The sequence below is a fragment of the Erythrolamprus reginae genome, chromosome 5, assembly GCF_031021105.1.
Source record: "Erythrolamprus reginae isolate rEryReg1 chromosome 5, rEryReg1.hap1, whole genome shotgun sequence".
NCBI classification, from domain to species: Eukaryota; Metazoa; Chordata; class Lepidosauria; order Squamata; family Dipsadidae; genus Erythrolamprus; species Erythrolamprus reginae.
This window is the reverse complement of record NC_091954.1, coordinates 63,079,053-63,091,438: the sequence shown is the minus strand read 5'-3', so window position 1 is coordinate 63,091,438 and position 12,386 is coordinate 63,079,053. Positions and strand designations below refer to the sequence as shown.

Below are 12,386 nucleotides of genomic sequence, written 5' to 3'. Positions count from 1 at the left end.
CTAACCCCCAAATCTTTACCCTTAGAGTGTCCACTGTTGACTTCAGCTGATTCCTAAGAGGTCAGTAACGGGTGTGCATAAGTGCACCACTGTGCCTACTGTCCCTGTCCTAATGTTCCCTCTTACCAGTACCCAGCTTATGTATATAAACAACGTTATATCTATGTATATTACCAATATGTAACTTAACAAACAAGCAACAAATAAATAAGTAAGTAGGTAAGAAAATAAATTTAATATCTACATGAAACCGCTGGGTGAGATCATCTAAGGGCATGGGGTGAGGTATCATCAATACGCCGATGATACCCAGTTGTACATCTCCACCCCATGTCCAGTCAACGAAGCAGTGGAAGTGATGTGCCGGTGCCTGGAGGCTGTTGGGGCCTGGATGGGTGTCAACAAACTCAAACTCAACCCAGACAAGACGGAGTGGCTGTGGGTTTTGCCTCCCAAGGACAATTCTATCTGTCCATCCATTACCCTGGGGGGGGGAATTATTGACCCCCTCAGAGAGGGTCCGCAACTTGGGCGTCCTCCTCGATCCACAGCTCACATTAGAGAAACACCTTTCAGCTGTGGCGAGGGGGGCGTTTGCCCAGGTTCGCCTGGTGCGCCAGTTGCGGCCCTATTTGGACCAAGAGTCATTGCTCACAGTCACTCATGCCCTCATCACCTTGAGGCTCGACTACTGTAACGCTCTCTACATGGGGCTACCTTTGAAAAGTGTTCGGAAACTTCAGATCATGCAGAATGCAGCTGCGAGAGCAATTATGGGCTTCTCTAAGTATGCCCATATTACTCCAACACTCCGCAGTCTGCATTGGTTGCCGATCAGTTTCCGGTCACAATTCAAAGTGTTGGTTATGACCTATAAAGCCCTTCATGGCACCGGACCAGAATATCTTCGGGACCGCCTCCTGCCGCACGAATCCCAGCAACCAGTTAGGTCCCACAGAGTCGGCCTTCTTCGGGTCCCGTCGACTAAACAATGCCGTCTGGCGGGACCCAGGGGAAGAGCCTTCTCTGTGGGGGGCCCGACCCTCTGGAACCAGCTCCCCCCTGAGATTAGGATTGCCTCCACCCTCCCTGCCTTTCATAAACTCCTTAAGACCCACCTCTGCCGTCAGGCATGGGGGAACTAAAACATCTCCCCCTTGCCCATGTTATTTTGCCATTTGATTGATTGACTGTGTGCCTGTTTTTTATATATATTGGGACTCTTTTATGAATTTATTAATTTTAAATTGTAATTAGATTGGTGGGCACTGGATTTGTTATTATGTACTGTTTTTTATTATTGTTGTGAGCCGCCCCGAGTTTACGGAGAGGGAAGGCATATAAATCAAATAAATCTAATCTAATCTAATCTAATCTAATCTAATCTAATCTAATCTAATCTAAATTGATAATAAAGGACAATATAGAAGCCATATAGCTATCATAGAACCTGCTGGAAACTATTTTGGTCTATTTTACTTTTAAGGTTTCCATGGAGAGATTAAAGAAAAACAATGGTGGGTGGTATTTGTTCCTATCCAAAAGTATCACTGGAAACCTTCCTGAGATTCCTTGCTGGCATATGAAGGGTTTGAGAACTTGTGTTTGAGACAAACTGTTAATCTGGAATTCAAATATTTTGAGAAGAAGAGAAGCTGGAAAGTGACAGCTTGCCTTTAGTTATATGGCAAATTTATCATTGAATATTTTCTACAGCTCACATGCAGTTGAAAAAGAGTGAATAAGTTGTCAAGAATGAATATAGCACAATCCATCCCCAATTTTCCTCAATATTAAGTTGCTATGTGTATACAGTGGTACCTCGACATACAAGTTTAATTCGTTCCAGACCTGAGCTCGTAAGTTGATCAACTCACATCTCGAATGAATGCCTTTAGACTTTAGACAAATTATACCATAATCTAAAGAAGCAAAGGTTACTAAAGCTTAATCTGTTTCTCAGTTGAAGAATTTAAATTTAACTACCATATTTTTCAGAGTATAAGTCACACCTAGATTTTAAAGATGGAAAACAAGGGGAAAAGTATTCTGAACCAAATGATGTAGTAATATATTATTTAATAAAATACCAGTATAGCAGAATAACTTTTACAGCTTTAAGACTTGTGGACTTCAACTCCCATGGGCTGTTTTTTGCCCATTTGTTTGCAAAAATGGGGTGGGCAAAGGGTCTGGGAATTCTGCAGAGAACTCAATTTTTGCCTTCCCTGAGTCCCCGGGAGCTCTCTGCAGGCTTCCAAGACCCTCTGTCCCCCTCATTTTTGTAAAAAACGGGCCCATTTTTTTCAAATGCACCAAATTTGAAAAGAGCTAAAATATATTTTGAACTCAGATCAAAACCAACTTATAGCTCTCAAATAGACATGTTTTCCATTCCATACTGATTTTCAGTAAGTCAGAGCGCTCTTGGGGGGCAAAATACACTGCTCAAAAAAAAAATAAAGGGAACATTCAAAGAACACGTCCTAGATCTGAATGAATGAAATATTCTCATTGAATACTTTATTCTATACAATGCTGAATGTGCACAACAGCATGTGAAATTGATTGACAATCAGTGTTGCTTCCTAAGTGGACAGTTCGATTTCACAGAAGTTTGATTTACTTGGAATTATATTGTGTCACGCTGTGTATTGCCAGCCCCAGAGACATTCAGAGACATTCAGTAATTAAATAGTTAACTTTGTGTATGTTAATCTAGCTGCACCCACTATGATGTAAATCCTGTCTAGATAGCCAGCATCACTTCCCTTCTTCCCCGATGATGAAGAAGAAGAATCTCCATCTTTCCTCTAACTCTCTAGCAATGTAGACGTACAGTAAGAGCCTGGGACCAGGCAAAGCTGTTTATTGTTTTTATTAATAAAAGTAACTTCGTTTTGAAGCCGTTTCTGTAACTTTATCCGTCGCCTCCAGATTTGATTCATTGCAACTCATGCGGGCTGTGATTTATCTCCCATAATCTGACAGTTTAAGTGTTCCCTTTATTTTTTTGAGCAGTGTATTTCTAACCTGTAGGAAAAATCCTTTCCTTTCCATCCTATTGTAAGACTATTTTGGAGATCCAGAAGAAAAGATAGGAAAAGAAAGGACAGGAAAATAATCAGTAATCTTTATGATTTGGAACTCCATAACAAAATCGGTCTCTAAAGATATACAATTACACCTGTACTTTCATATATAGCAGCAGGTTCTGAACCATCTTGCTTTGCAACAGCTTTTTATGTTGTGATGATACTTTCTAAATTTCTGCATTCTGACATGACAATTGGACTGTGGTCTCATTAAGCCACACAACTGCAGATCCAAACTTACTAACAATATTGACATGCCAATATTATTAAATTTTTCCTTATTGATCTCAAGAACTAATCATAAGAAGTTGATTAATAGAAAGCATAATTTGGATTTGGAATAGAGCTTAGGATCAATTATCTTACAACTTCATCAAGTAGTTGGCCCATGTAAATCAATGCAGAAAGATCTAATTTCCATTAATACAATGAGAACAACTAGCCACACCTTTTCAAAGCAGCACATAATTAAAATAATTACCGGTAATGCTAAACTGGGGAACCTGATGGGTCTATTTTTCCAAATAGAGTATTACAGTGATCCCCCGGTTATTGCGTTCCCGACCATTGCGAACAGGCTAATTTGCAATTTTTCAACCCGGAAGTCAAAACACCATCTGCGCATGCGTGCCCTTTTTTTCTATGGGCACGCATGCGTAGATGGCGCCGGGCAGATCAGCTGCTGGGCGGCTTCCCTGGGTCTTCCCCCTCTTGCTGGCGGGAGGGCGAAGCCCCCCCCAGCATCCGCTCGCCCGCCGTTCGCCCGGCCACCCGCCGTTCGCCCGGCCACCCGCCGTTTGCCGCTCGCCCGCCCTTCGCCCGGGAAGTTCGCCAGGAGTCAGCAGAGAAGCGCGCGCCTGTTTTAAAACGATCGTAGCCGGCCTGGGGGGGCTTTCCAGCAACCCCCGAGCCCCCTACCCGGGGTCGGGGGTTGCTGGAAAGCCCCCCCAGGCCGGCTCCGATCGTTTTAAAACAGGCGCGCCGCTTCTCCGCTGACTCCTGGAGAACTTCCCCGCTTTAGGAGTCAGCGGAGAAGCGGCGCACCTGTTTTAAAATGATCGGAGCCGGCCTGGGGGGGGCTTTCCCTTTCAGGGCGGGCGAGCGGCGGGCGCGGCAGCAGCGAGGAGTTTGCGTGGGCGGCGGGGAAACCCCAATCTTCGGCTCCTCGCTGCTGCGGCGGAAGTAAAAACACCATCTGCACATGCGCAGATGGTGTTTTTACTTCCACAGCGCTACTTCGCGAAAACCCGCTCATTGCGGGGGGTCCTGGAACAGAACCCTCGCAATGATCGGGGGATCACTGTATTAGCATTTACAACTTCAAGAAGTATATGGAAGTTTGATTTCTTATTGAATAGACTCAAAATAATTACTTTTATAAATAGATACATACTACAAAATACAAGAAGCCTTTTTTTTTTTTTAAGTGCAGAACTAATGTCTGGGATATATTGGAAGCATTTATGTGTGTGCAACTGATTAAAGGCAAAATCAATTGAAGCTAAACTCAAAACCAAATGCTGAACAGAGGGACACATAATCTGAACTTTATGGCGATAATTTTATAAGCCATTCAACATAAGTAAACTCATGGGAATCAAATTAATCTTATGCATTCAACAGAACACAAAAATCCAGCCTAAATGGATACATACTGCAAACATCTGCCTTGCACGTTGATTTCCAATTGCCCAATAAATACGTAAGTAGGCATCACATTTGCTTTCTTCATGTTAAACAAAAGGCACTGTTATTGAAGCTCTGAAATGTTATTCATTTTTTAATATTTTGAAATGAACTGTTTGCAACTGAAAACATTTAAGACCAGAATTATCTTTCTTGATAATGCTGAAGTTTAATTCCAGCAGTACTAATGTACTGTATATACCACCTAAAACCTTTCTACAATTTATACATGCATCTCCGCTCCGAAGCTTTTTAGTCTTTCATAGTGATGTGGCCTTGCAGTCCTTACTAAAAGTCATAGTTGTTCTCACCAATGGTATGCTGGTTAAGGCTGCTATGGATTATAGTTCCACAAGACTTTGATATTTTTATTTTTCCTAACCCCGAACTACTGAAGAACAATTAGGGAAATACATAAAAAGAAGTGTTGTTTAAATTACAGCTTCCACATGCATGTTCTTATGTACCACAAATTCTTATTGCCTATGCCCTGATTGAAACCATACACCACAATTAGCTACATACCATACAGTAGTTACACTTGGACCATTCTGCTTGCCTACAACATTGCATCTCCCCTAGAGAAAAAGTTCTCAATAAATAAACATCAGGTTGACTGCCTGGTCCTTCATCTTTCCCAAATTGTGTGGCCATTTAAGCAAAATTGTCTAGCTAAGAAGCAAAAATCTAATTTTCCAGAAACCAATATATTTTTAAATGATCTTTCTTTGTGATTCTTTCTACATAGAAACATAGAAGACTGACGGAAGAAAAAGACCTCATGATCCATCTAATCTGCCCTTATACTATTTCCTATATTTTTATCTTAGGATGGATATATGTTTATCCCAGGCATGTTTAAATTCAGTTACTGTGGATTTACCAACCACGTTTGCTGGAAGTTTGTTCCAAGGATCTACTACTCTTTCAGTAAAATAATATTTTCTCATGTTGCTTTTGATCTTTCCCCCAACTAACTTCAGATTGTGTCCCCTTGTTCTTGTGTTCACTTTCCTATTAAAAACACTTCCCTCCTGAACCTTATTTAACCCTTTGAAATATTTAAATGTTTCAATCATGTCCCCCCTTTTCCTTCTGTCCTCCAGACTATACAGATTGAGTTCATTAAGTCTTTCCTGATACGTTTTATGCTTAAGACCTTCCACCATTCTTGTAGCCCATCTTTGGACCCGTTCAATTTTGTCAATATCTTTTTGTAGGTGAGGTCTCCAGAACTGAACACAGTATTCCAAATGTGGTCTCACCAGCGCTCTATATAGTGGGATCACAATCTCCCTCTTCCTGCTTGTTATACCTCTAGCTATGCAGGCAAGCATCCTACTTGTTTTTCCTACCGCCCGACCACACTGCTCACCCATTTTGAGACTGTCAGAAATCACTACCCCTAAATCCTTCTCTTCTGAAGTTTTTGCTAACACAGAACTGCCAATACAATAGTCAGATTGAGGATTCTTTTTCCCCAAGTGCATTATTTTACATTTGTAAACATTAAACTGCAGTTTTCATTGCTTTGACCATTTATCTAGTAAAGCTAAATCATTTACCATACTACAGACGCCTCCAGGAATATCAACATCCTTTAACTCTGTGTGCAAAACAAAAGCAAAACAAGCAAACAAAAACGTTCTCTGCCATTAGATCTATTTTCTTCTTTTAATTACAGAATTAGACAATTTAAAACTATAATGCAGGTCCGCATTCCAAATCCACACACATTCAAAGCCAAATGGTAAAATCATTCTTGGCTTTACAAATTGCTTAGCAAGTCTAGTAGCCACCTACAGCTGTTCAACCAGATTGTCACTAGATTATGCAAGTTTGGTGGGGGAAACCAATCCCTCTTAAACCACAGTGATATACAATCAGTTCTAAACAATGCAAAAATAAAGTCCATCTGCTAAGCCTTGTTCTAGAGAAAGTTCTTCCACTCCACCCTTTTTAAATAGATGGCTTTTCTGACATTCCCTTTTCCTGACTGATGCAAGGGACACATTTTTCATTTTAGAGGCATTCAAGAAGTATACAAAATTTCCAAACACGATAATTTCACATAGTGGATCTGTTCAGATTTCAGAATAATTATTTTTTTCTGTCATTCAAAGAATGTTTTGTACTTGTCCAAAATTTAAGGGCTGATTAGAGAACGTGATATCTTTTTTAAAAAAAAGATAAGGGGGTCGGGAATAGAGGAAGGTTTAAACTTATCCTTGCATTTTGGGCAATGATCAATAATTAAATCTAGCATGTTTAACAATTGGTCTCTTTGAGGATTTATACCAGCCATTCTGTTATGTGTGCTTTAGACCAAATAGCTATTCCAAATGTTTCCATATTTCTATCAGCAATTGCTAAAACTTATTATTAATAGTAATTGCTCTATTCATTATTGCTTCCCTGTAGTTTAAGAAAGAGAATAATGAAATAGAACAATGTTTTAAGAAGTAGGTATAGACAATTATTTTTAAATATTACTAGATGCATTTGTATTTTTGTTGTTGTTCCTCGATCATACCTATTCACATGAACTGATTATCTTTTGTACCATTGTATGGGGAGTAACAACTATCAGGAGAACCACACATTGAATCTGTCTTGCCTTCTGCCTTCATAAAGATGGGGATCATGTCTTCTAAAGACTGTGGCTGTGTCAAACTGGCCAATAGTCTTTTTTCTGCCCTAGACCTGCAGTAAGACCGCTCACACAGGTGTATAAATAGGAAGCGCAAAAACTCCTCCAGCCACTCTTTCCGCCTATGTAAGGGAGGTACGAAGCCCCACAGACAAACCTGTAGGTATTAATCAAGCTGTAAGATGGAGCGCGGAAGCTTCAGCAGCAGCATGGGAGGCGAGAGCCCCTATGGCCAAGAGCCTCAGTGGTGCAGTGGTTAGAGTGTGGTATTGCAAGCCATTTCTGCTGATCACCAGCTGCCAGCAGTTTGGCAGATCAAATCTCAGTAGGCTCAAGGTTGACTCAGTGTTCCACCCTTCCAAGGTTGGTAAAATGAGGACCCAGATTATTGGGGGGGCAAATGCTTACTCTCTGTAAACTGCACTGTGGTTGTGAAGCGGTATGTAAGTCTAAATGCTATTGCTATTGCTGTGGCTATCATCGGCTTGTAGTCAGCTGGAGCAGGGGCTCTGAGCCGCTAGGAACCCAGCAATCCCTATCAGCTGGGAAACTCACAGTCAGTTGGTTTTTAGAAGAGACAGGGGATTAAGCAAATTCTCAATGGAGAGTAGAGCTAGGACCACACATCTGTCCTTGTATGAGGACTGAGTAAAGCTGGGGATCTTGGCACAGTGGCAGAGCTAAACAGCTTAAAAAATAAAATTCTATTGGATGAGGACAAGCCATGTCTAGATGCTTGCTCCATCCTCTATGGAGAACTGCTAAATCGCACCTTTATTCTAAAAGTGAATGCTATGTCCACTGTACATCCTCCCACATTTCTTCCCAAAACAATATTGGACAGCATTAGCTAAGAAAATACAAACTTTCATGGCTAAGAGATAGATATACTACTGTAATGCTCTCTACATGGGGCTACCTTTGAAAAGTGTTCGGAAACTTCAGATTGTGCAAAATGCAGCTGCGAGAGCAATTATGGGCTTCCCTTGGTATGCCCATGTAACACCAACACTCTGCACATTGGTTGCCGATCAATTTCCAGTCACAATTCAAAGTGTTGGTTATGACTTATAAAGCCCTTCATGGCATCGGACCAGAATATCTCCGGGACCGCCTTCTGCCGCACGAATCCCAGCGACCGGTTAGGTCCCACAGAGTTGGCTTTCTCCAGGTCCCATCGACTAAACAATGTCGTTTGGCGGGACCCAGGGAAGAGCTTTCTCTGTGGCGGCCCCGACCCTCTGGAACCAGCTCCCCCTGGAGAGTAGAACTGCCCCAACCCTCCTTGCCTTTCGCAAACTCCTTAAAACCCATCTCTGCTGTCAGGCATGGGAGAAATGAGACATCTCCCCTGGGCCTATACAGTTTATGCATGGTATGGTTGTGTGCATGTTTGCTTTTAATAATGGGGTTTTTAGTGTTTTTTAAATTATTAGATTTGTTGTACATTGTTTTATTGTTGCTGTGAGCTGCCCCGAGTCTACGGAGAGGGGCAGCATACAAATCTAATAAATAAATAGATAAATAAATAAATATAGAAACTGGCTATTCCCAGTCTTTTTCCAACATCTTAATCTCTGTACCATAATATCTCACTGTTCTATTAAGAATAGTGAAAATGCTAGGCAACATAATATAAAATGCAATTACTGAAAAAGGACAACTAACATTACTTCTAAATGGAATAAAGTATAGGAAAGGAACACTAGCAATCACAATATAATACTAAACAGTAATAAAATATGTGGCAGAATAACAGAATATAAATAGAAAAATAAACTTAATCAAATCGGGGGTGTCAAAACTTGCATTATTATAGGATGTATCGTGACTTTCCCCTCCCCTCGCTAAACCGGGCATGGGTGTGGCCAGTGCATGACACATCTAGCCCATGGACCACGAGTTTGATAGCCTAGTCTAGATACATATAAGGTAGCAAAATAGCTTTTTTCTGAACAATGTCACATGAGGATTATTCTAATGGATTTATTCTAATGGAAGGATTATTCTAATGGGAGGTATTGGGGCAGAGTCCTTAGGGATTGAGTGGCATACAAATTGAATTAAATAAATAAATTGTATTTAATAAATTGAATTGAATTAAATACATTTTATTTGGGAAGGTTTCCAGAATTACAAAATGGCTTGCAATGGAATTAAGAGAAATCCTCCAATATGGATATTTAATCTCAAGACCAGTGTTCCAATAAGCAGCCTTCCAAGTTTCAAGTAATTGTGGCATATATACAATAACCAGCACTTTGAATCAAAAAAATATGAAGGCTGTGGAGATATCATTGATCTAATATGACACATTATTAACTTGGAAATGTTTGGCCTCTATCTAATATGACACATTATTAACTTGGAAATGTTTGGCCTCTATATTTTAAACTAACTAAAACCTCATATATAATGAATTGTTATATTCAAGGTTAGAAATAATTTCAAGATCAATGACTGAAATCAAGCCTACAAGTTCATATATCAGTGAAATCTGATAACATCATTAGCAACACCATTACTCAAAAGGGAACCAGTGGTTGAACAAGTCTTTGCATTTGCTTCCTTCAAATAAATATGGTTCCATTTAAAATAGCCAGACTATCTTACCTATAACACTAGTATGCTTTGCTTCACACTTGTTTTGCTTTGTGTTTTCCTTCAATTTGTTAGGCTTCATACATTTTTATATCTTAAACACATTCCTGACATTGAGGTATTTCATTTCTACCACCATTCTAGGATTAGACCATAGTTATCAAAATGACAACGTAGAGTGATTTTGTGAATTCTTTGACCCACCCAATTAAGAAATAAATCTATTTTATTTAAAAAACACCTGTCCTTCAATTGTAAATTCTATTTTTTATGATACCTGGCTACCGTTAAAAGGAGGGAGGTATTGGGGCAATGATGACTTGCAGCTCTTCAGCTCTTCTCTTGGCACTTTCTGTTCTCTTGAAGGAAAGAACTACATATCTTAAACCAGACCTAAGTCTGATGAATTAATCTTATCACTGTCAGCCTTCAAGGTAGACCAGACCAGAGTTTCAAATGCTAATACAACTTTTATTGTAACATTAAAGTAATAGAATTTTACAAGACTGAATGCACCTCCCTCTCCCTTTATCTTCATGAGAACCTTGGAATACTCATGAGACCTTGGAATACTAATATCAAATGATCTAAATGCCAAAGCCCACTGCAACAATATCGCCAAAAAGGCTTCTAGAGTTGTTAACCTGATCCTACGCAGCTTCTGCTCTGGCAATCTCACACTACTCACCAGAGCCTACAAAACTTTTGCCAGACCCATCCTTGAATACAGTTCATCTGCCTGGAACCCATACTACATCTCGGACATCAACACCCTTGAAAATGTCCAAAGATACTTCACCAGAAGAGTCCTTCGCTCCTCCACTCGAAACAGAATACCCTATGAAAGCAGACTATCAATCCTAGGTCTAGAAGCTTAGAACTACGTCGCCTAAAACACGATCTAAGTATTGCCCACAAGATCATATGCTGCAACATTCTACCTGTCAATGACTACTTCACTTCAATCGCAACAACACAAGAGCATGCAACAGATTCAAACTTAATATTAACCGTTCCAAACTTGACTGTAAAAAATATGACTTCAGCAACTGAGTTGTTGAAGCGTGGACTCATTACCTGACTCAGTAGTGTCAACCCCTAACCCCCAACATTTTTCCCTTAGGGTATCCACGATTGACCTCTCCAGGTTCCTTAGAGGTCAGTAAGGGGCGTGCATAAGTGCACCAGTGTGCCTTCCGTCCCCTGTCCAATTGTCTCTCCTTATCTCATTTATCTTTTCTTCCTTTCAAATATGTTCACCTATACTTTTATATCTTTTCTTCTATTCTTTTCTTTATTTATATTATTACATATCTATTCTCTTCAATGTGTATTATGTATTGGAATAAATAAATGAATGAAGGAATGAAGGAATGAAGGAATAAATAAATAAATAAATAAACAAACAAACAAACAAACAAACAAACTAGAAACAATCATGTCCAGGATTCTTTCTCGAATGATATTGTTACCTTGAGCTCAGGTTTTGTTCACCTAACTATTGCCTTATTGGTGGTTCTACCTCCTGTTACTCAAGAGTATTCCTACTGCTTATTACTCATTTGACACAAAAGATCAGCAAACTAGTTGATCAGTAAAATAAAATAAATATGTAAATAATCGCCTGCCAATTGGTTTGTTCTTTCATATTGAATGAGGGGAGTGTGCACTCTTTTTCCAAAGCATCTTGGGACAGCTGTAGTATTACATAACTATCATACTAACTTGATAGGATAAGTCATTGATGGTGATAATTGTATTTGTGAACAACAGATATGATAGGAACTTCTATTTGCTCATGGAATGACTAACCTAAGTAGATTTATCTTTGTGTAAGGCAGAAAAAAATGGCCTTACTTGATGTTTTTTTTAAAAAGTATTTTCTATCTTGCAAAGGCATTCACAAAAAAGGAGATTAACATTCTAATCCTAACAGATATAATCACAAAAAGAATGCCCAATTTGTCAGACAGGTTCGTCAAACATGCAGGAAATTAAAACTCTTGTTCGTATTTTCCAGGGTTTGGCAAAACAGGACCATTTGTGACAGACATACGGTATATATATATATACATATAGTAAAGGAAGTAAAAGGAAGTCAGAAGTGGAAAGGGAGCTACAGTATATACTGACTTTAGTCATGAAGCAAATATCTTCAGTCCTGACAAATCATGGACCATGAATCATTGTCAAGCATGTTTTTGTGTGTGAGTAAAAATGCCTTTAGGCTTCTTTCATGTACAACTGCAATAGACCAGACTTATTTGCAGGAAATGGCTGGCAATAGATCATCCTTCCTTAAATAGGCAGTCCAAAGATATTTTCCTTCCAATGACATTTTCAGTTAAGTTTTC

The 12,386-nt window shown here is 39.6% G+C and overlaps 1 protein-coding gene across 7 annotated transcripts in view; it reads right to left on the bottom strand.

Annotated features, from left to right (window-relative positions):
- Positions 1-12,386, bottom strand: part of SH3PXD2A (SH3 and PX domains 2A) — a 303,341-nt gene that overhangs the window by 34,356 nt on the left and 256,599 nt on the right. The gene's annotated exons all lie outside the window — the stretch shown is intronic.